Raw genomic sequence first — 25,134 nt, 5'->3', positions numbered from 1 at the left:
AATAATTAATCATTAATAGCTAGCATTTATATAGTGCTTTATGGTTTACAAAGCACTTTACAGACTTTTTTATCCTTACAACAACCCTATGAGGTACGTACTATTATTACCCTCATTTTACAAATGAGGAAACTGAGGCAGGTCAAAGTAAAGTAACTTTCCCAAAGTCACACAGCTAGTAACTGTATAAAATAGGATTTGAACTCAGGTCTTCCTAATTCCAGGTCCAGTACTCTATCCACTGTACCATCTAGCTTTCACTCTAGCCCATACAATCAGTCATCCCCTAAATCTTGCAAATTCCCAAATCTTGTAAATTTGCAAATCTTTCAGTTCAAATTTATTATTCTTCCATTCCTGTCTTCTACAATAGATAACCATTAGTTACTTTAGGCACCAGGTCATGACTCACTCATGCTAACAAACTATACATTATTAGGATACTGTGAGGAATCCCATATAGGTAAGAAATACTGAGAGAATTGATGAATACTCCAGAATGCCTGGGCAAAGGGGATCATCCTTCAGTGCATATGGCAAAAAAGATAAAGGTTATTTAAGGTCCATTGGAAAAGAGGAATGGGATTAGGGACAGTTTGTAACTAAATCATTTGGCATAGGCAAGCAGACAGCTAGGTGGCACAGTGGATAGAGTGCTGGGCACAAAGTCAGGAAGACCTGAGTTCAAATTCAACCTCAAACACTTACCATCTGTGTGACTCTAGGAAAGTCACTTAACTTTGTTTACCTCAGTTTCCTCATCTGTAAGATGAACTGGAGAAGGAAATGGCAAATCACTCCAGTATCTTTGCCAAGAAAACAGCAGATGGGGTCATGGAGAGTAGGTAAGGAAACTCCTTCCATCTCTGCAGCTTGTCAACTGCTCTGCAATTTGTAATCTTAGAGAGCTGCCCCAGGTGCTGAGAGATTAAATGACTAGCCTAGGATCACACAGAAGCAGGACTTCAATCCCTGTCATTTTGATCATTTCTACTCTAAGGTTGATAAATCATTCATTCCAAGGTTTTGTTTTTTTTTTGTAAAGCCAATTCAATACAATCCACTCAACATTTATTAAGTGCCAACTATGTACAACAAAAAGAAAAACAGTCCCTGCCCTCAAGGTGCTTTCAGTCTAATGTAAAATCATGCACACAAAAGGAGATAGGAAAGCAGAGTGGGTAGGATAGGTAATTTTGAAGTTGAAACCAGGAAGAGTAGTAGATGGTTTTGTAGTTGTTTGGAGGCAATCAGGGTTGAGTGATTTGCCCAGAGCTACACAGCTAGTAAATGTCTGAGGCTGCATTTGCACTCAGGTCCTCCTAACTCTAGGGCCAGTACTCTATCCACTGTGCCACGTGGCTGCCCCAAGAGTAGTGAATGTAAAGTGAAGTGAGTTGAATCCAGTTTCTGCTTTGTATAAAGGAAGGCATTGGGTGCTCCACCCTTCAGACCTCTAACCAGAAGGGAGAGGAAAGCTGAGGGAGGGCATTATCAACCAAAGCTTGAGTTAGCAGCATGGTGATGAGTTTGGAGGCCATGAGCTGATCCTGATGGGGCATCTTCTTCAATGGAATTGAAACCAGGCAGAGCAGCAGATGTAAAGTAAACAGATAGGTAGGTGGAAGTGGAAAAGGGAAACTCTTCAAGGAGTAGTCAGGTATTATTCAAGGTCTCTTGTCATTTTCTCCTTTTTCTAGATTTATACTACTATTGTTGAATCATCCTTCTGTCTATTGACTCTTTGGTCTGCTTACTGACATTAGCTTAGCAAACCTCACTCTTCTTCCTGTGTTCCTTAATTTGGTGCTCAGGGTACAGAGTGCAGCTGATTTTTCATTCCACTGCTCTTCATGCATTTTCTGTTCCAGTTAAACTAGTCTGCTTCTGTTCTTTGCATACGACAGCTTGGTTGTGCAATGGATAGAGTGCTGAACCTGGAGTTAAGAAGATTCCAAGTTCAAATCCTTCCTCAGACACTTATTAGGCGTGTGTAACCCTTGACTAGCCACTTAATCTTTGACTACCTCAGTTTCTTCATCAGTAAAGTGGGAGTAATCATAACACCTACCTTCCAGGGTTATGGTGAGGATCAAATGAGATAACATTTGCAGAATGCTTTGCAAACTTTAGAGTACTATATAATTGTTAGTCATTATAACATGGCATGCCATATTCTACCTCCATGATTTTGCACAGGCTATCATTCTCCCCTCCCCTCACCCAGTCTGACATAGATTCTATTCTCACCTCTCTCTCTTGGTATCCCTAGCTATCTTCAAGCTTCAGCTTAAATACCATTACTCACACAAAGCTTTTCCTGATTCCCTCAGTGGTAAGTGTCCTCCACATGACCCCCACCCCCTGAAATAATTTTATATTTATTTTGTTTATACTTTGCTTTTATTGATCTATGATGTATTCCCAAAGTAGCTCCTTGAAGAGAGGGACTATTGTTTTTATTTTTGTATCCCCAGCACATAACGAGGGCTTAACAAATGCTTGTTGAGTTTACCTAAATATTTCCAAGTAGAAGTGTAGGGCAAAGTAGAGAGTATAAAGATATCCAGGAAATACATGATCAGAAAAAGAGGGGGGTTGTTCATGTAGTAAAAATCACAGATGGCAGGTGGCCAGCCCACATACTGAACTAATTGCTACATTTGTTGTTGTTCATTTGTTCAATCATGCCCCACTCCTTGTCAACCCATGGACCAAGCACACCAATACCATCCATGGGGTTTTCCTGGCAAAGATACTGGAGTGGTTTGCCATACACATATATACATTTACATACATATATTTAAATAGACCAAAAGGCAGGCACAGGAGGGATGAGAAGAAACAAGGGTCCTAAAAAATTCACATGCTCAATCGATAATCAATGTCTGAATAAAGAACAGTTAGATATATTGGGAGGGGCAGAATAGGATAATGGGTAGAGAGCCAACCTTGGAGGTAGGAAGACCCAGCTTTATTTCTCTTCTCTGACATATACCAGCTCTGTGACTTTGGAGAAGTCACCCATAATTCTCAGTGGCCCAGAAAACCCCACAGCTACTCTATGGTGTTGATCTTCATTGGCAGTGGAAATTCCTCATGAGGAGTTCCCTACACATATGGAAAGACACATCTGATCAAAAATGAATATATTGTGTTCTCCATTTGGTTCCACTGGATCCCAGTCAATGTAGAAGTTATCTTTATCATGTATATTTTTTCTTTCATGTCTCAAGGTATAGATGCTTGATGGCTCCTTTTCAGGTTATAAAACAAAGGTGGGCTTCCACAAAGGTAAAATTCAACCAGTGAGTATTTATTAAGTACCCACCAAGTTCCAGGCATTGAGACAGGCACAGTATATTCAAATACAAGTAATTAAAAATTCCTCCTCTTAATAAGCTTATAAATGAGAATATTACTGAAAACACTATTATAGAAATCCCAGAAGAGGGTGGGGGTGGGGTGGGATGATCACCAAGCCCTTGATTGTGTTGCTTTCTTACCAACTGTACACATTATTTGACCAGAATATAGTTTAGATTTCAAATATCAACATCTCTGATTCCCATTTGAAATGAATACAGCTGGCATTCATCTTCTAGCAGGACTGGTCAACCAGGAAGTATTTTCCAGGGGCCCACAGGGCACACAGCTTATTTATTGACTACAGAGAGATAAATGTTCAGCTTAAGGTGTTCACCAGTGCCATGGAAGATGCCTTATATGAAAGCCCAAGAAGACTATTGCCTATTTACAAGGCAATAATACTATAATACAACAATAATACAAGATTCCCCAAATGTGACTATTCTCAGACAACATTGTACTAGTTACAAAGATTATTACAAAGCTTCTCAGCAAAATGAACAATAATAGCACATGGTAAAATGGTCTAACCTAAGCACCCAAACTGGAACAACTAAGTGAATGAATCCTGCATACTGCACCATCAAACAATAACCATTTATTGAGCACCTGCTATGTGTTCTAGGCATGGGACTGTGCTAACCATGAGGACAGTCTATGCAAAGACAGCTTTAGCTTCAAATACAAACTCCTCTTGTTCAGCATTTAAAGCCTTTCACAATCTGGTTCCTATCTTCATTTCTAGACTTACAGCAGCATTTATCAAACTTTTTTTGCCTCAGGACCCCTGATACTCTAAAATTATTGAAGACCTGCCCCTCAATGACTATATATATATATATATATATATATATATATATATATATATATATATATATATATATATGGCATTTGGCTATCAATGTTTGCCATATTAGAAATTAAAACATTTGGGGCAGCTAGGTGGCGCAGTGGATAGAGCACCGGCCCTGGATTCAGGAGTACCTGAGTTCAGATCCAGCCTCAGACACTTAACACTTACTAGTTGTGTGACCTTGGGCAAGTCACTTAACCCCAATTGCCTCACTGAAAAAAAAGAAAAAAGAAAAAAAAGAAATTAAAACATCTTAGTTTTAATTCATAAAATCTTAATTAATTCATTAATTTCATTACTATGGCTGTAAGAAATGATGAGCAGGAAGAGTTCAGAGAAACCTGGAGGGTCTTACGTGAGCTGATGATGAGTGAGATGAGCAGAACCAGAAGAACATTGTACACAGTATCATCAACACTGAGTGTTGACTTACTGTGATGGACTATATTCTTCTCACCAATGCAATGGTACAGAAGAGTTCCAGGGAACTCATGATAGAAGAGGATCTCCAAATCCAAGAAAAAAAAAAGAACTGTGGAGTATAGATGCTGATTGAACCATACTATTTCTTTTGTTTTGGGTGCTGTTGGTTTTTTTTTTTCTATTTTGAGGTTTTGCATCACTGCTCTGATTTTTTCTCTTGTAACAGGATTAATGCAGAAATAGGATTAATGTTATTATGTGTATGTATATATATATATGGATATGGATATATAGATATATAAATATAACCTATATCAGATTACCTGCTGTCTAGGGGAGGGGGGAGGGAGGGGAGGGAAGGAGAAAAATCTGAAATTGTAAAGCTTGTATAAACAAAAGTTGAGAACTATCTTTACATGTAACGGAAAAAATAAAATACCTTATATGTAAAAAAAAAGAAAAAGAAAAACAACTGAACAAAAGCAAAAAAAAATTTTCATTACTATGAAAATAGTTTTGACCCCAAAGACCCACTGAAAGGGTGAGAATGGCCACCTTTATAGAATCTCCCATCTCCATATCTTTGGAAGGTTGTTCTCTATTCCTGGATGATTCTGCATTAGCAAAATGATTATAGTACACTACCCATTCCATGAATCCTTCACTGAATCTCAAGAGATGGAAAAAACCTTAGAGGCCAGGTAGTCCAAACCATAACAGAATAAGAATTTCCCTTACAAAATACCCAGCAAATGATCATTCAACCTTTTTTTTTTTAAGACCTCCATTAAGGGGGATGCCACCAATTCCCAAGGAAGCCTCTTATCTTTTTGAGTGGCTGTAATTGTTTAGGAAATTTTTCCTTATATCAAACCCAGATTTAGATCTTTTCAACCAGTTTCAGTTCTGCCCTCTGGGGCCAAGCATAACAAATCATGTCTTTTCCAAGTGACTTCTCCAAGTACTTTAAGACAGTTATCATGTCCTTCCCTTCCCCAAATCTCTCTTCTCCAGTCTAAACCATCCCTGGTTCTCTCAAGCATGCTAGTAGATTTATTAATAAGTTAAATGTTCCATCTTAGAGATAAATAACACAAGGTTTATTTTTCGTTGCTTTCTAATAGCTTAATCATCGTGCCTTCTGGTGGATGGCAGCACATTGCGTATAGGGTGACAGTTGATTCCCTACACATGCTACCTTGGGGAAAGCAAGTAGTTTCCTTATAAAGTGACAGAACATAGTTCCCAATGTTGGGTGGAACAGCATCTTTGCAGGGAAAGAGTAGATAAAAATGTCTTTGTTGCTATGACTCAACTATGTTTGCACAAACTTACACCTACATGTCTGACCTATGCTAGGTTTCTCTTCAAATGAAACAATTAAGTTTAACTCGTTGTAGAAGAAAGAGTTTTCTTGCTAAATTATCTGACCAGGACTTCCTGACAGGTAAAGATGCTCACTATTTCCTATCATGCCTTTCTTTCTTTTTTTCCCCCCTTTGATTACTTCAATATTTTCAGTGCCCATAGCTAAATTATACTTTGTAAAATATATTCACAGCACTTCCCAGGAGGAGTGGTCTTCACCATTCAGGATGTACTCGGTTATCTCTATTAGAGACAAAGGAACACCTTGATGTTAGAAATGCAAGTAACTCTCTGAGTGGTGTATCTGTTCTTTCAACATTACACCTAGCTAAGGCACTAGGTTGAAAAATGATAGGGACAGGGGCTGGGCCTGTGATTTCATTGTTGTAGGGAGCTTCCTGGGAAGGACTTCAATCAATACAGATCATAAGCACCTTCTCTGCAACTTAGTCTTTTTTTTTTTTTAAATAAAGCATTTACTTATTTATTTTTTGTGAGGCAATTGGAGTTAAGTGACTTCCCCAGGGTCACACAGCTAGTAATTGTTAAGTGTCTGAGGCTGGATTTGAACTCAGGTCCTCCTGAATCCAGGGCCGGTGCTCTATCCACTGCACCACCTAGCTGCCCCTCTGCAACTTAGTCTTAAAGGGAACACTGAGAGGTTAAATGATGTGGGTCACACAGCCAACATGTATCTGACTTAAACCTGGATCTTCCTGGCTCTGACAATCCCTCTCTACAAATTAAGTCTTGCTACCAGTCAAAAATCACTAATCAAAAATCAGCTTTAATTTTCTGGAATATTTTAAGCAAAGAGAGTGAATAGTATTCATTTTGCTAAGTTTTTAAGGTGGAATCTTCTGTTTTTGTACTGTATGAAGCATATCATTAGCTCACTGCAAAAATATAAATTGTTACTCCTTATTCCTAATCCATATTGGGTCTTATGTCTTTTATATATATATATATATATATATATATATATATATATATATATATATATATATATATATATATATATATATATATCTTTATACCCTCTTCACCAGTGGAGAAGTGAGTATAGTTATCCTTTCCACATCATGGAGGTTAGGGCATGGCAACCCCCAAGATCTGGAAAATCCATGTAAAAATTTTTCACCCTCCCTTCATACCACAGAGAATGTCTGGATTTTTGCTTTTTCTTTTGTGGGATGTTTACAGTACCTTATCGTAAAATTTGGGTTAAGTATTTGGTCATAGGCTCTGTGTCATGAGAGGCTTTGGCAAAACTCCCCAAAATTCCCATTTAATTTCTTATGCTGACTCACATATTGAAATCTGAGATGGGAAAAGTTATAACTGGAAAGGATAACTAATCAACAAGGCATCCTGGCTTTAGAGCTGGAAATGGAGACTAGAACTTGTGAGGCTGATGATCAATTGCCATTGGAAGCTTTGAGCATACTGTCAACTGAAGGACCTAATTCATACAGCACTAGAAAATTACACGGTTAGATAAGATAATGAAAAGCAGTGGAATATAGCAGACAGGCCACTGGACAAGAAATTGGGGGGTGGGGCGTATAACCTTGGCTGAGTCACTTTCAACCTCAGTTTCCTTAGCTGTAAAATTAAGGTGTTGGACAAGAGGTCTTCTAAGAGAATTTCTGGAGAAACAGAGAAAGTTTGGGAGTTTTCCCCTCTAAAATTTTATGACTCATTGTAATTTTAATAATAATACTTTCATTTAGTGGCCAACTATCTTGTAGTACAGCTAGAGGGTGCAATGGATAAAACTCTGGGCCTGGAATCTGAGTTCAAATCCAGCCTCAGGGACTTCTTAGCTATGTGGCCCTGGGCAAGTCATTTAATCTCTGTTTGCCTCAGTTTCTCATCAATAAAATGGGGGCAATAATAGCACACACCTCCCAGGATTGTTGTGAGGATCAAATGAGATAATAATTGTCAAGTGTTTGGTATGTAGTAAGCACTGTATAAATGTTAACTATCACCAATAAGAAAAATCCCATTTATTAATTCCTTTTTATATAAATCTGTCCAATTATTAACTGTTAATTACCTAACCATTCCTGCTCTGAAGGAAGAAAAAACTCCAGGTCACCTATTGTGTTAAGTGAGAATCATGGTTAAAACTTCTGAAATGAAATTTACATTATTTAAATAGCAATATGTGTGAAATAGCAATATATGTATTATCTCAATAATCACACATTTAATTCTGTTAACAATGATTTATTGTCCATAAAGGCCGGAGATCTCAGAAAAGCAATGTAAATATTACCTTATTTTGATCTCTTAAAATTTCTACTCACTTAATTTTTCCGGAACAGTTTATTTCCTGTTAAATGGCTCTCCAGGGAGGATTAATACCACCTTAATCACCTTCAATCAGGTGGATCAGGATTAGAGAAACTTCACCATCTCTCCCTTCCCCCATCCCCATCAAGAGACCAAATAGTTGTACTTCGGAAAATAGCCAAAATGTCTGATGAAGATAATTCTAAACGAATTAAATGTTGGTCCGGTCATTTAATACATTTACTGAGTAATGTAAATGCACAAACCTTTACTTTGTGTAGAAGATACCTTTAACAGTTTAGTGACTATCATCTCCATTTACTAGGAATATATATTATCCACCAGATCATTTGAAAAGATTTCTTTGCCTCATCTGATAGAAATGCAGTTATAGAACAGGTCCACAATCAGCAGCTGTAATATCTCAATGTAATCTTCAAGTGTCTCCTGGATATCACCCTTATGTACAACTAAAACAATGTTCACCATTTTCCCAGAAATACCAGACATAATACTTCTAAAGGTGGCAGTAGGCAATCCCCAGCCTAGGGGATAGATGAGTAAAAGACAACGTTTCTAAGTCATTAAAAATGAGTAGGAATCCCTTCCTATGCACTCCCATTGTTGATGTCACATGAAGAGAATCATAGAGTCCTCTTTAACCATGAACTTCTTAAAACAAGTAAAAGACTTAATGGATTCACAAAGAGCTACACAGACATACACACAATACCTTTTAAGATCTTCTCATGGCCATTAATGAAATCACATTGTAGTCAGCATGATTTTCCCCCCTAAATTAGGTTGTTCAGTGGGAGTAAAATCCAAAGCATGAAATTATCAGGGCTCTGAACTTTGCCCCACTGCTACAGAACACAAAAACCACCAGAGTGATTTGCAGGTGCCGACTGTTGCCTGGCATTGAGTTAATGTATAACAACAGTTACACGCCAGAGAAAAGAAAAAAAAATTGTTTCACTTAAATACCCATTTAGAAAAATTTAAAAGGGCAAAAGAAGTGAGTCTCATTTGGAACTCATCTCACAAAAATGCTTTAGAGTTTGTCCATATCCGTGATCTTCATTCAGCATTCAGGCTAAGGGACTTGGCTTATGATGGCTGGCACCCCAAATGGCTGATGCATTAAGAACAATGTAACACACCTTTCGCTGTGGTATTGACTAATCCGAGTCTTTGAGTCTTTTTACAAGATGGAAAATAAAGGTGATTTAGTAACTCTAAGACAATTTGTTGTGGTTGTTGTTGCAGTTGTTGTTTAGTTATGTTTGAGTTTTTTTGGTTTTTTTGCTGAGGTAATTGCAGTTAAGTGACTTGCCCAAGGTCACACAGCTAGTAAGTGTTAAGTGTCCGAGGCCAGATTTGAACTCCTGACTCCAGGGCCGGTGCTGTATCCACTGTGCTACCTAGCTGCCCCACATGTTTGAGTTTTTATGACCCTATTTAGGGTTTTCTTGGCAAAGATACTGGAGTCGTTTGCCATTTCCTTCTCCGGTTCATTTTATAGATGAGGAAATCGAGGCAAACACAGTTAAGTGACTTGCCCACGGTTACACAGCTAGGAAGTGTCTGAGGCCAGATTTGAAATCAGGTCTTCCTGATTCCAGGCCCTAAGAGAATACCAGAAGGATTATTCCAAGAGTATTGTTTATGTAGAATTTTAGTAATGAAAAGAACTTTAACTGCACTAACACTTTTGGAACAACCTACATTCCTTTCTCATATTGTCACTTAACCAACACAGATACTAAATATTTGTTTATTCAAATTGATTAAAGCATTAAATGAAAGCCATAGTGCTTGTGTACTTGATTTATGATACTATTTATTCAGTAATTAATACTTTACTTATCATTCATAAGAATTTCTACTGAAGTTTACAGAGAGGAAGTTGGTATACCTACCTGTCCTTAATTTAAGGTAACTGAAGCCGGTGAAGGGAGGCAGCAGCACAGATCTTGGATGGCACCTTGGATTTGGAGTCAGGAAGACCTGGTTTAAAATCCTACCTCACACACTTACCGGCAGTCCTACCCAGAGAAAATAACCTAATCTCTCTTTTTCTTCACATGTAAAAGAGAGATAACAAACTGACTTCACAGCATTGTGGTACAGATCAAACAATAATAATAGGATTTGTACAGCGCATAAAGGTTTGCAAAGCTCTGTACATATGCTATTTCATTTAACCCTCCAACAATCTGGTTAAGAAATTATTATTATTATTATTATTAATTCTCATTATTCAGATATAGAAAAAGGGGCTGAGAGGCTGTTGTTTGTCCTTTGTTCTGAGGACCATGACATCAAGGTAATGTCATGACTTGCAGTGAATTGGATTTAAGTGAGGGAGGATCATGCAAAGTCACCAGTCTCACTCTCCTCCAGAGCCATCTGGGTCCTAGTGGCAAATATATCTGTGTGTATGTGTATGTGTATGTGTATGTGTATGTTTATGTGCATGTGTATGTGTATATATAGGATGTGTATATGTATGTGTATGTGTATGTGTATGTGTATATGTGTGTGTATGTGTATGTGTATGTGTATGTGTATGTGTATGTGTATGTGTATGTGTATGTGTATGTATATGTATATGTATATGTATATGTATATGTATATGTATATGTATATGTATGACAGGAAATGGCTCCAGATTTTTTTTTAAAGGAAATTAGGGTTGTGACTTGCTCAGGGTCACACAGCTAGTGTTTGAGGTGACATTCGAACTCAGGTCCTCCCAACTTCAGGGCCAGTGCTCTATCCACTGTACCACCTACTGCCCTGCTGAGAGGTTAAGGGACTTGCTAAAGGTCACACAGGGAATATTTGTCTGAGGCAGGATTTAAACTCAGGTCTTCCTGACTCCAAGTTCATCATTCTACCCCGCTGTGCCACCTAGCTATATCTGACACGAGCTAGTTATGTACAACATTTTGCAAACTTTAGAGCCCTGGATAAATGTAAATTGTTGCTGTTGTTGTTATAGAAAGGTTGAACGATTTACTTAAAATCATACTTAGACCTATGGCAGACTTGGGATTAGAATTTCCTCCATGTTTACTAAAAGAAATGAGACCTACATTACCTCTACCTATGTTTTAGCCACACTGGAGCTGACTGGTCATTCCATCTCTCTGAATTTTATCAATTTTTCCATGTAAAGAAAGCATAAAATGATGCCAGGCTTCTCTGGTTTTCCCTTATAGACTTTGAGCAAAATCACTATGGAGACATTCACATTTGTAAAACTTTTTTTTTTAAATCACACATGTTTGGAAAACCAAGATTTTTTCATTTCTTGCCATTTGACCCTGCAAGGCCTTGCCAGGTATCATTTTGCAGTTCCAACTTCCTTGGGCTTAAGGGGCAGTTTCTAGGGAAGTAGACCAGGAAGTTTATGTTCACAGTAATTGATTTTACATTTCAAAAGCACAACTGTTTGTCACAAGAGCCTCTGGGAGCCTCTACAGAAACACTAATTAAAGGCTTACAGTTCATTTTTTAAAAGTCAAGCCGCAAGAAACCACTAAAGGAAAACAGCCTAATAATAAAACTACCCCATTATGGATTTGCTACTCCTTATGGACTGGTCTCTCATAACATCCTTAATAAAAGAACTTTAAGCTTAACTAATAACAATTTATCTAAATCCATACCAAGGTAAACAAGTAAGATACAAACTAACTAAAGAATAGAATACAAGTTGGGGGGCACCTAGGTGGCACAATGGATAAAGCACAGACCCTGGATTCAGGAGGACCTGAGTTCAAATGCAGCCTCAGACACTTGACACTAGCTGTATGACCCTGGGCATGTCACTTAACCCTCATAGCCCTGCCCCCCCCCCCAAAAAAAGTCAAGCAAATCTATACAATGCTTTAAGGTTTAAAAAGGACATTCTATCCTATGAAATACAGGTGAAGCAGGTATAAGTTCTATCCTTCTCATTTTACTGATGAAGAAACTGAGGCTGAGAGGTTACCAGTCTCTACTATTTACTGTGTGGGCTTGGACATCTTGTGTAACTTTTCTGGGCCTCAGTTTAAGAGTTCAACCACTGATCCTGCCATTAAGGAGAGCAATTTGGAACCATGCCCCAAAGGCTATAAAACTGTGCATACCCTTTGACCCAGTAATACCACAACTAGGTCTCTATCCCAAAGAGATCAAAAAAAAAGAGAAAAGGACCCCCATGTATAAAAATATTTAAGTTGCTCATTTTGTGGTGGCTAAGAATTGGAAATTGAGGAGATGCCAATCAGTTGGGGAATGGCTAAACAAGTTGTGGTATGTGAATGTAATAGAATACTATTGTGCTGTAAGAAATAACGAGCATGGGGGCAGCTAGGTGGCCCAGTAAATAAAGCACCAGCCCTGGATTCAGGAGGACCTGAGTTCAAATCCAGCCTCAGACACTTGACATTTACTAGCTGTATGACTTTGGACAAGTCATTTAACTCTCATAGCCCTACAGAAAGGAAGGAAGGAAGGAAGGAAGGAAGGAAGGAAGGAAGGAAGGAAGGAAGGAAGGAAGGAAGGAAGGAAGGAAGGAAGGAAGGAAGGAAGAAAGAAAGAGCAGTCAAATTTCAGAAAAACTTGGAAAGACTTACATGAACTGATGCTGAGTGTAGTGAGCAGAACCAAGAGAATATTGTACATAGTATCAACAACATCGTGTGATGATCAACTGTGATAAGACTTAGCTCTTCTCAGCAATACAATGATCTAAGACAATGCCAAAAGACTCACGATGGAAAATGTTCTCCACAAACAGAAAAAAGAACTATGAAGTCTGAATGTTTATCAAAGCATACTAGTTCCACTTTTGTTGTTGTTTCTCCTTTCTTGTGTTCTTTTCCTTTTGTTCTGATTCTTCTCTCACAATGTGACTAATGTGGAAACATGTTTAACATGATTGTTAAGTATAACCTATATCAGATTGCTTGCTGGCTTTGGGAGGGAAGGAAGGGAAGGAGAAAATTTTTGAACTCAAAATCTTACAAAAAATAAATGTTAAAAACTATCTTTACATGTAATTAGAAAAAATAATATTTTTTAAAAGTTCAACTGACAATAATTTATCTAAATTCCATGGTAGGCTATGGGGGCAGGTAAGCTGGCACAGTGGGAAAAGCACTGGCCATGAAATTAGAAGCCCTGGATTCAGATCCTGCCTCTGACCTCTGTTCAGATCCTCCCACTAAACCTCCCTCAGCTTCTGAGACCTCATCTAAAAAATGAGGAGTTTGGAGGAAATGGCCTCTAACATCCCTTCCAGCTCTAGCTCATCAGGTACTATGTGTACAAGGGATTCAAAGACATTGCTGTGGTTTAGCCAAGGAACAGACGCCTCTCCTGAAGACAGCAAAGAAAATAAGTGCTCCCTATGTACTGTCAGTCAGACAAGAAGCCATCAGGCCTCCAGCTAGTTCCCTGTGATGTCACTCATGTGCACAGTAGGTAATATTTGATTTCAGATTCATCAGTTTCATTTAATGGGCTCAGCTTTGTTTACCTGGCCTGATTAATGATGTGGAATAATGCAGTAAGTTTTCTAGAACAGATAAAATCAGTCCAGTCAAATATGCTTAACCCTAGCAGAGGTAGAGAAGATATCTGGAATAAAGTTGTTAAGAAATGAAAGGCCATACTTCAGTGCTGGGTGAATTTATAACTATAAAATCTTAGTACTGAAGAAAATTTAAAAGTTTATCTAATCAACCTAGTCTACCAGGAAACCAGGACCTGCCCAGCACAGACATCCACTTAGTTTTGGCACTCAGCCCTAAGGCTGAACAGTCTAGATTGTCCACTGAGTGAGTGAACACTCACCCACTATATATTAAGAGATGCAATATAGTACAGTAGAAAGGAAAAGCAGTAGCTCTGAAGTCAGAGGTTCTGGTTTTAAATCCTAACTTTAACATTTACTACCACTGTGACCTTAGGGAAATCACGTACCCTCCTTGAAACTCAGTTTCCTCATTTGAAAAATAAGGAGGCTAGGGGCGGCTAGGTGGTGCAGTGGATAAAGCACTGGCCCTGAATTCAGGAGTACCTGAGTTCGAATCTGGTCTCAGACACTTAACACTTACTAGCTGTGTGACCCTAGGCAAGTCACTTAACCCCAATTGCCTCACCAAAAAAAAAAAGAAAAATAAGGAGGCTAGACCAACTGATCTCTGAGGCTGTTTAGGGTTCTGAAATTGTTATCCTATGATCTACTGGGCTCCAAATTATACTTCCATTTTTCCATCCAGTCATACATTAGGAAACCACAGCCTACCCTACAAATGTGAGAGCCAACCTGCTCTACTCCTTGTTTGCTCTAATAACAGTAATCTGATTAATTACTTCTGGAAAGTGGATTGCTACAATCAACTTTTTGATGGTTCTCGTGTTCCCTATGACTCTCCAGAGCAAAACTCCTCTCTCTGACCCTACTCCTCTATATGTGTTTATTTCTCTATTAGAATGTCAGCTTGGGGCAGCTAGGTGGCACAGTGGATAGAGCACTGGCCCTGGATTCAGGAGGACCTGAGTTCAAATCGAGCCACAGACACTTGACACTAGCTGTGTGACCCTGGGCAAGTCACTTAACCCCAATTGCCTCACCCCCCCCCAAAAAAAAGAATGTAAGCTCCTTGAGGTCAGGGACTACCTCACTTTTGTGTTTGCATCCCCAGCCAGACTAGCACAATGCCTCTAGACTGGCAGAGTAGGGGCTCAAATGCTTGTTCATACTTCAACCTCATACACCATGTAGGCAACCCTTCCATACTGTAAAAAAGTTCTATCTAGGCCTTCAGTGTGAATCCCCTTGAAGAATCTAATACACAAACCTTCAGGGCCCCAAGTATGTCTATAATGATAAAATGTCAAACCTTACAGGACCTTTAAAGATACCTAGTCCAAAACTGTCAAATAGCTAGCCCTGTGCCCCAGCAAGCCCCTGACTGTGGCTTGAACCAGATTGACATGTAATTGGGAAATATCTAACAAAATAAATAAAAATCTAATAGGATACATTTAATGTTAACATGTAGTTTTCTAAGCCAATATGCCACCTGTAGGAATCCTTATATATGATTTTGAGATCCCCATTTCTATTTGAATTTGACACCACTAACTGGCCTAGTCTGTCCTATTTTGCAACTGAGACCCAGAGAAGAGAAATGATTTGTCACACAGAAAGATGGTAGCAGAACCAGAGCTCAGGTTAGGATACACATTCCTAATTCCTTATCCAAAGGATGTCCAAAAAAAAAATCTACTACCTTAAGCTTCCCCATACAATTCATCAAGAATGGGTTCTCTTGTTATAAGTCTATTGGTACCATTTTTCCCCAAAATCATGTGCTCATAAATCTGTGTCACACTTTGGTAATTTTCGCACTATTGCAAACTTTTTCATTCTTATTATATCTGTGATCAATGATCCTTGACATTACTATTGTAATTGTTTTGGAGCTCCATAAATGGTGCCTATGTACAACACTTCAATCCATAAATGTTGTGTGAATTCTGTCCACCTCCCCACAACAATATTGAAATTAGGCCAATTAATAACCCTATAATGGCCTCTGAGCCTGCAAGTGAAAGGAAGAGTCAGTCAAAAGGGCAAACTTCATTGTCTTATTTTAAGAAATTGCCATAGCCACCCCAACCTTCAGCAACCAGCAAGTGCCACCCTGATCGGTCAGTAGCCATCAACAAGACCCTCTTCCAGCTAAAAGATTAGGACTCACTGAAGGTTCAGATGATGGTTAGCATTTTTTTTTAGCAACAAAGTATTTTTTAATTAAGCCACATACATGGGTTTTTAGACATAATAGTATTGTACATTACTAGACTACAATATAGTGTAAACATAACTTTTATATGCACTGGGAAACCAAAAGACTCTTGTAACTTGTTTTATTACAATATTCTTTTATAATGGTCATCTGGAACCAAACCCACAATACCTCCATAGTATGCCTGTAAACTGTAAACTATAAGAGTTTTCCTTAACTGAAGTACCCATCTCAAATCAACAAGCACTATGTACTATTCATTCGGAGAAACAAACAGAAACAAAAAGACAGGCAGTTCTTGCCCTCAAGGAGTTTCTTTTCTAATGGAGAAGACAATACAGAAAAGAAAGCTGAAAAATGGGTGAAAATTCTTATTTTGGTGTTCGGTGGGGAAGCAAGTCCAAAGACTTTTCATCTTTGATTTTGGAGAATTTAGGAATTTTTAGACCAAAATCTATGTTTCCTCTTATCTCCAACCAAAGGATCATAGATTTAGAGGTAGAAGGAACCTTAGATGCCAAGCCTTCATTTATAGTTGAGAAAACTGAGGCCCATAAAGGTTAACCACTTGCCCAAAGCCACACAGCTAACAAGAGTGAGAGGTAGGTGCATGCTCTTTGACCTAGTAGTACCACTACTAGGTTGGTATCCAAAAAGAGATTAAAAAACAACAACAACAACAAATGTTGAATTCGAAATTGGGGAGATGCCCATTAGTTGGGGAATGGCTGAACAAATTGTGGGATGAGATTATGATGGAACACTATTGTGCTATAAGAAATGATGAACAGGATACCATCAGAAAAACCTGAGTTGATGCAAAGTTAAATGTACAGTATACAAAATAACAGCAACACAGTAAGATGATCTGTGGTGAATGACTTAGTTATTTTCAGCAATACAGTGATCCAAGACAACCCTGAAGGACTAGTGAAAAATGCAATCCATCAAAAAAAATAAAAAAAAAAAGAAAAATGCAATCCATCTCCAGAGAAAGAACTGATGGTTATCTAAATACAGATTGAGGCATAATTTTTTTAGTTCCTTTTTCTAAAGTTTTTTTTTGTCTGTTTTCTTTCACAACCTGACTAATATGGAAATGTTTTGCATGACTACATATATATAAATTATAATGAATTGCTTGAGTTCTTGAGGGGGGGTGGAGAGGGAGGGAAGAAGAGAATTTAGAACACAAAGTTTTAAAAATCAATGCTAAAATTTGTTTTTACATGTAATTTGAGAAAAATAAAATTCTAAATAAAAAGGGACAAAACTAAACTAAAAAAAGGGGGGGGGGGTAAGAGGCAAGACTAAAGTCTGGCTTCTATGACTCCAAAGTTCAGCATTTTATCCATTATTCTACCTAGCTGCCTAATAACTATAAGCAACCATCTAAATCCTAGTTAGGGGATTCGGACTCTAGTTACAGAAAGCGAGGTTGTATGGAGTGCTGAGCCTAGAGTCAGGAAGACCTGAATTCAAATCCAGTCTCAGACACTTGCTAGCTGAATGACCTCAGGCAAGTCATTTAACTTCTGTTTTTCCTCAGTTTCTTCAACTATAAAATAGGGATGTTAATGGTACCTATCTCTTAAGGTTGGTGTGAAGATTAAATGAAATAATATTTTTAAACACTTTTAGTACAGTATCTGGCACATAGTAGGTGCTATATACATGCTATTATTATAATTATGATCATTATGATTACTATGGTTATTATTATTATTTAGCAAATTTTCATTTCTAGGTGGCAAACAACCAATTGGAAATATGGGACCTGAAAGCTATTCTGAAAATTTCCAAAGTAACTGTAAAGTTTAAATAGCAAAGTGAAAGAAGCCTACTTAGAGTCAAGTCAAAACAACAAGTCTTCACTAAGTGCCTACTGCATGCCAAGCACTGTGCTAAAGGCCAGAGATTCTTAGAGAGTTCAGAAAAGCAAAGCACCATTTACCTAACTAGTAATAACAGAAGTAAATGGTGAGTAAGACACGTAATTGATATATTTTTTGTTGGTGAGTCAAAGAACAACCTGGCATACAACTTGGGCTTATCATCTATGCATGATAGAAAACATACTTGTTTAACACAGATGAAATGTGTTAAAAGAATGACAGCTTCCACACAAAACATTAAAGTTAAACAACAGTGAGGTGAGCAGGCTTGGTTGAGACTTCATTTGGGAATCAAGCCAATGCCCAGTGTATTTAAACTGTCCTTGGACTTCTTTAGTTCAATTAATCAACCAAACTGGGTTTCCTGGGAAAATAACATGTTTGTGTGATCTGAAGAACAGATATCAAAGGGAAATGGTGATGTCATGGACAGATACAGAAGCAACAAATTAATGTGTGCTTTATATGATAACCCTGACTTGCAAGCACTCTTTATGGGTATACTGAGTTCTGTTAGCCAGTCACAGAATTTAAAACTGGAAATGACCATAGAGGGCAGTGACTACAATCCCCCTTGATAGAGACTACAGTCCTTTGATAGATGAAAAAACTAGAAAGGCTCAGAGCAGTTAGGATTTGCACAAGGTCATGCAAGTATTAAGTAGCAGGGAAAGCATTTAAACCTGAATCTAAACCCAGAACACTTCCTACTATATAATACATTTCTGATATTTTATCAGTAAAACTAAATAAACATGGGCGATGCAATGGACACTGGTGTTCTTTTTGCAAAGTGAAGATAAAGTCTCGCCATTATTGACCCTTGATCACCGCGGTTTTAATTTCAATATGACTCCCATGTATATAAGTTTCCCTTTAAACAATAAATGTTACTCGTAAATTACAGTTAAATCTACTTTTTGCATATTAGATTAGACTGAGAAAACTACTATTTAGAGGCAATCTGACTAACCTTTTGTAGTACCAACAGTCATCTCCTCAATGATCTGTCTTTTAGGCTGTGATTTTATATATTGGGTTGAGAAATAAGGACTATACAAATTCTTTTTTGATCTCTATTTTTATAAAAATTGGCCTTAGGAAACAAGATGAATCCATCATAAGATCCTAAGGAATATTTACTTTCCAGTAAATATTTTCAAGTATTTAGAAATAAAGATTAGTATGTTTCTTAAGGGGCATCTAGGTAACACAATGGATAGAGTGCCAGGCCTGGAGTCAGGAAGACTCATCTTCCTAAGTTCAAGTCTGGCCTTAGACACTAGTTATGAGACCCTGGGCAAGTCACTTAACCCTGTTTGCCACAGTTTCCTCATTTGTAAAATGAGCTGGAGAAGAAAATGGAAAAGCACTCCAGTATCTTTGTCAAGAAAACCCCAAATGAGATCATAAAGAGTCAGACAAGACTGAACAACAACAAAAGGTTCCTTAAAATAATACATTCTCCTCTGACTGGATTCACTGTCAAGGCCTCTAGTAATCACCTTTTTTTTTTTGGTGAGGCAATTGGGGTTAAGTAACTTGCCCAGGGTCACACAGTTAGTTGGTGTGAAGTTTCTGAGACCAAATTTGAACTCAGGTCCTCCTGCCTCCAGGGCCAGTACTCTATTCACTGTAGCTGCCCCCAGTAATCACCTTTTAAAACAGCCATTTGTGTTTCTGGTCAATGAAGTTGAAGTTATGTTTTAAAGTGAATGGTCACATAATCTAGGTTTTTCATCAGTAATCCATTATTATGCTTTAGGCCTAATTAAACTAATACTGGAATAATTGTTTACTTGATAAACTTCAAGTTAATTAGTATAGTAAATACTCAACAACAATAGGAAAAACAATTTAGACAATAATAAGCCAGTTTTTTTCTCCCTACATTGGACAGACCTATGGTTCAGTGGATCACCCCTTGCTTGTAAGGTAAAAATTCCTTTTCTTCAGTTTCTGAGTCTAAGAAGAAAGCCAAACCTCTTCATAAATGCAATTCCTTACTGCAGTAAACTTCCAATTCCTCCTCTTTTATGGGTCTATTATGGCCTTCTCTTGCTATTTCTCATGTTCAATGTTAATCCTTTTTATTAATAGTACATCAGCTCAGGAGAACAAGTGTGTCCTACCACCCCTCATCTCTCTAGTGCTTCATCTCTTTTAAAACAAGAGCTTTTCATATGAACTGATGCAAAGCTAAGTAATCAGAACCAGGAAGAACAACATACACTCCAAACAATGCAAATAGAAAAAACTCCAACAATAAAACAAATGTAAAATGAATGCTATGTCATTATAATGACCAAGCGTGGCCCCAAAGAAGAGAGAACCTAATGGACTCTCCTTTTTGTTTTTTTGTTTTTGGCAGAGTAGGGGAAAATGGGTATGGAACAGTACATATGAATGTCAGGTTTGGTTGATGTGCTGGTTAGTTTTACTGAACTACCTTTCCCTCTCTCCCCTTTTTTTCCCCATTCTTGTTGTTGGTTTTTTTGTTTTTGTTTTTGTTTTTTTTGCGGGGCAATGGGGGTTAAGTGACTTGCCCAGGGTCACACATCTAGTAAATGTTAAGTGTCCGAGGCTGGATTTGAACTCAGGTACTCCTGAATCCAGGGCAGGTGCTTTATCCACTGCGCCACCTAGCCGCCACCTAGCCGCCCCCCCCCCCATTCTTTATTGTAAGAGATGACTCTCCAGTTGGGGGAAGGAGTATATATGGAGAAATAGAGGCAATATGTAAACAAACGCACAAGTCTAAAGTCCCCATACCCTTCTCCCTCACCACTTCCTCCTTCTTCCTTTTAAAGGAAGAATAATGTTAAAATAATGGAGTTTGGTAGAGGCCCAAGGGTCTGACTTGATTGACTTAGTTGGGGTTTATCTTCATGTATTTGGTCTTTCAATGGGGCTCAAAATTTTCCTAATAGATATTTCTTTGGCGTATTCAAAGCTGAACCCTGCTAGAGGCCAGTAATTATTAGACCTGTTTTATGATAGGAGAATTGGAGGATGTGATTTTCTCAAATCAGCAGGAGAGCCAGGGACAGAAGCCAGGATGTCTGACTTCCACAATGAATTGCCCTTCCCTATAATCAGTGAGCACCCAAGAGCTGTTTATAATTATCAGCACTTTGCACCTTTTCCACCAAAGTACTCTTTGTACTTCATCCTTATAACCCTCCCATTGTTACGCTTGCTGTGCAGCCAGCAAAACGGTAGGATATGGATCTTATTATGTGTTATAAAACAATATGTAATAAAACTCATTTTATAGCCTATCTATCCTTGCTCCCCTCTTCCCATCTCAGACAGAAGCAGCAGGTGCTGCTGCAGTTTCAAAACTGAGGCCATTACAAAGCTAGTTTGTGATTAAAAAAACCAGAATGTCAGAATTGAAAGACTTTTAAAGAGATTGCCTTTCTCCATTGCTATCATTTGACAAATGAGAGAAGGGGGACTGACTTGCCAGAGGCCATATAGCTGGTTCATTATAAAGACGGGCCTAGAAGTTGGAACCCCAATGATATTTTCCTTGTGTTCTAACCTGTCTTTAATTCTACTGCTAATGACCACATAAATGCCTTTTGTGTTCCTCAGTGCCACGGGCAGGATATTGGAACCCTCAAGGCACCTAGCCGAAGGTGAAAAATGATTCTTGCCTTAAGTTTTGTAGAAGCTGTGGGAGCCTCAAAAATTTGGTAGCAACTAGAAGCATCCACAGTTAATAGAAACAACCATTTGAAATATGCTTCCAGATTTAGATCAGTGCAAGTATCAACCACAATTCCAGAGGTCGGATGACCAAATATGCCATTCAGCTCACGACAGAGAGGCGATAGACTCAAGATGAATATGCTTATGGAATTTGTTTTGCTTGACTTCTTGGTCTTGTTCAGCTGGTTCAGTTGTGTCCAACTCTTCAGGACCCCATTTGGGGTTTTCTTGGCAAAGATACTGAAGTGGTTTGCCATTTCTTTCTCCAACTTACTTGATGCATGAGGGAACTAAGGTAACCCTGCCTGGGGTCACATAGCTAGGAAGTATGTGAGGCCAGATTTTAACTCAGGTCATCTAGACTCCAGGCTCTATCCACTGTAACACCTTGCTGCACCTAGCTGCTTGCTTGACTAGGTATGTTACAGAGTTTTTTTTTTCCTTCTGTTTTAATCTAGGAGGGACGGAGGGAGGGGTAGTAATTTAAAACATAAAGAAAATTAAACAGTCATTGATACTTTTGTTTTTAACTACAGAGATGAGAAAAGAAGGTCAGAAAGAATTATGTCAAGGAGGGCTTTGAAAGTTACCTGTTGAATTTATTATGTATGTTAAAAGAAAAGTAACCTAAGAGATCCACAGCTCCATATACAATCCTCTTTTTTCTGTTTGGTGTTTGTTGAGTTCAGAATTTCAAGAAAATAATACTTAAAAAAAAGAAATAAGCTTCTAGACAATTTTATCCAAAATCCAAATAGTCTTCAGTTCATATAATGAAGGCAAAGACTGAACTGCCCCCTTAAAGTACTTATAACTGGTCACATAACCATGAAGCTTTCTGTAAAATCCATTGCTAAACTACTTAAGCATCTCCTCCTTCAGCAATTAAACAAAACCTACACTCTTCTGTTTAGAAGAAACAGTGAGCTCTGGGTTTAAGGGATTTCTTTTATCCTCTCTTAACAATGATTAAAGTGTTTCCCAAATCCTTTTGCTTGACATGGAAGTAAAAACCAGAGAGATACAGTTGTTCCCATTTAGCATTACAAGGGCCCAGGAACCCTCTTGCCGAACCAGGTCTTGTTAGCACAATGTCCTCTTTTCCCCAAGCTGATGTGCACAGATACCCACTATCTTCCTTTCAGGAAAGCAATCCACTTAGCATAAAATGTTCTTTAAAATACCCACTCCCTAGGAAACAGAGGGGCACTGTACGAATAGAGGGAACCTGCCAGTTGATAGCCCTTAAAATGTCTGCAAAGACGACTTTCCAGGAAAGTCTAGAAAATTTGTTATTTTCCCTGTGTCCCAATAAAGTTTCATTCTCCTTCCTGCACAGATTCCTAATTCTAGAAGAAAATGAAAAAGGAGGAGAGCTGGTTAGGTTCATAAACTTAGAACAAGCAAAGCTATTTTAGCCCCTCTTTCAGCAGTCACCAAAAATGTGGTCACCTGGTTATGGTACCCCTTGTCCTGCCCCTGTCAGCATCATCATGAACTAAAAGATGGAGTATTGGAACAACCAGTCTATCCACCTTATTATATCCAAATTATCACTAATGTTGCCAGCTGATGAAATTCAGCAAGCATTGTCTACTTTGGTCGAAACACTGGGGATACACACAAAAATGAAATCGTGATTGCCCCAAAGGCACTTATAATCTCCTGGAATGTTCCTGTGCCAGTGTATATTCTTCAATTAGGCTGGCTGGCTGCAGAGAAAAGAACTGGAAGGGTTACTTTATAGATGAGGAAAAACTCATTGTTGACTGCTACTACTTAAAGGAAGATATCTCAATCAGCTCACAGTAGGTGCTTCAACAAATGTTTACTGAAGGCTCTCTCTGCATATGTAACGCATTTTCTAAGCAAGGAATTTTGTATCCTTGATCCTAAGTAGAAATATGAGCTATTATGTGTGGCTTACGAATATTCATACAAGCCATATAGCAGGAGACTACAGGATTTAGAGTTAGCTGGGCCACCCTGGGCAAGTCACATAACTGCCATCTGCTTCGATTTCCTTATATGTAAAATGGGGTTAATAACCATCTACCTCCTAGGTTGTTTGGGGGATAAAATGAGATGATATGTGTAAAGCACTTTGCAAATATAAATGCTAGCTATTATTACTGATAAAAATATAGGTCTCCCTGCCTCTTTTCCACCATTAAAAGCCATAAAGGTGGGGTTTTTTTGAATGGTACATTTTTCTCTTTTTCAGTGCTGTTTCACTTGTTTTACAGTATATTATTTTTGATTAGCCCTTACTTTTCAGGTGAAATCTGTAGACTATTGAATAAACAGAGCATGACATCCTCTTCCTCTCTACACATATTGATCAACCAACACATATTAATAGAGTTCTTACTGTGTGCCAGGTATCATTCTAAGCACTGCAGATACGAAGACAAAAATGATAGTTCCTCCCCTCAAGGCACTTACAGTTTAATGGGGGTTACAATTTGAGTGTCTATACAGAATATGTACACAATAAATGTATGGTATTAAGCAAGGGGTGGGTAAGGCATCAGCAACTGGGGAAGGGGATCAAGAAAGACATCATGCACAAGATGGTACTTGCCTGAATTTTGAAAGAAACCAGAGTTTAAGAGGTGGAAGTGAGGAGGGAAAGCATCCCAGGCATGGGGTACAACCAGTGCAAAGGCACAGAGATAGGAGAACACTTGAAGGTTCCTTCTAGGTGTTGATTTCTTTATTCCTAACCACAGAAATGCAGCACACAAGCCCGAGAACCCACAAAGAAAAGGACAAGAAGAGCAAGCCCTCTTATGAATGGTGGGATGGAATAATGAGATTGAAAAGGAACCTGTGACGTTAAAGCTAAATTTAATCTAGGGGGGGAAATGGTAAATGAGATAATTTATTAACATGGGGGCCACAAATTAAGTTTGGAAAAATCCAAAGTTAAATTTAGCCCCTGAAGCCTCTAAAGATTGTGCGACATACCAGTTCAAAGCATGTCATATGCAACTTTCCAGTCTACCTTTTAAATTAGTTGGTTCCTTTCAGGATAAAATACATTTTCTCATTTAAAAAAGTTTTTCTATTTGTAAAATATAACTGGCTTCAGAATTTTTGAAGCTACAGGCATTAATGTGACCATTTTTCCTTTTCCTTCAAGAGAAGTCGGGAGGGATGTTATTTCAGAAACATTCATGGAACATCTGAGCAAGAACAATTCCTTTGAATGGCCATGTTTCTAAACCTATTCAGCTTATACCCTCCCATGGGTAACATGAGTAATGGTGGCAAGGTGATATACAATGGCAGCCAGTCTTTATGATAATACTAGCTACTTGTATGCCAGAGGCACAAAAGGATTCCTAATGGGACATTTTGGTTTAGTAATTGGGAGGCAAAATAAATG

General features: G+C 38.2%; 1 protein-coding gene across 3 annotated transcripts in view; it reads right to left on the bottom strand.

Moving 5' to 3' along the window:
• Nucleotides 1-25,134, bottom strand: part of SPATA13 (spermatogenesis associated 13) — a 153,197-nt gene that overhangs the window by 119,382 nt on the left and 8,681 nt on the right. The window contains exon 1 of one of the 3 annotated variants that reach the window (XM_043994977.1): nt 9,048-9,165. The exons of the other annotated variants lie outside the window; for them this stretch is intronic. The gene's annotated coding sequence lies outside the window, so the exon portion shown is untranslated. Of the gene's footprint in view, nt 1-9,047; nt 9,166-25,134 lie in introns of those variants that run through there. 3 annotated transcript variants of the gene reach the window in all.

This window comes from Dromiciops gliroides, chromosome 3 (genome assembly GCF_019393635.1).
Source record: "Dromiciops gliroides isolate mDroGli1 chromosome 3, mDroGli1.pri, whole genome shotgun sequence".
In the NCBI taxonomy this organism is placed as follows: domain Eukaryota; kingdom Metazoa; phylum Chordata; class Mammalia; order Microbiotheria; family Microbiotheriidae; genus Dromiciops; species Dromiciops gliroides.
This window is presented reverse-complemented; position numbering and strand designations above follow the sequence as displayed.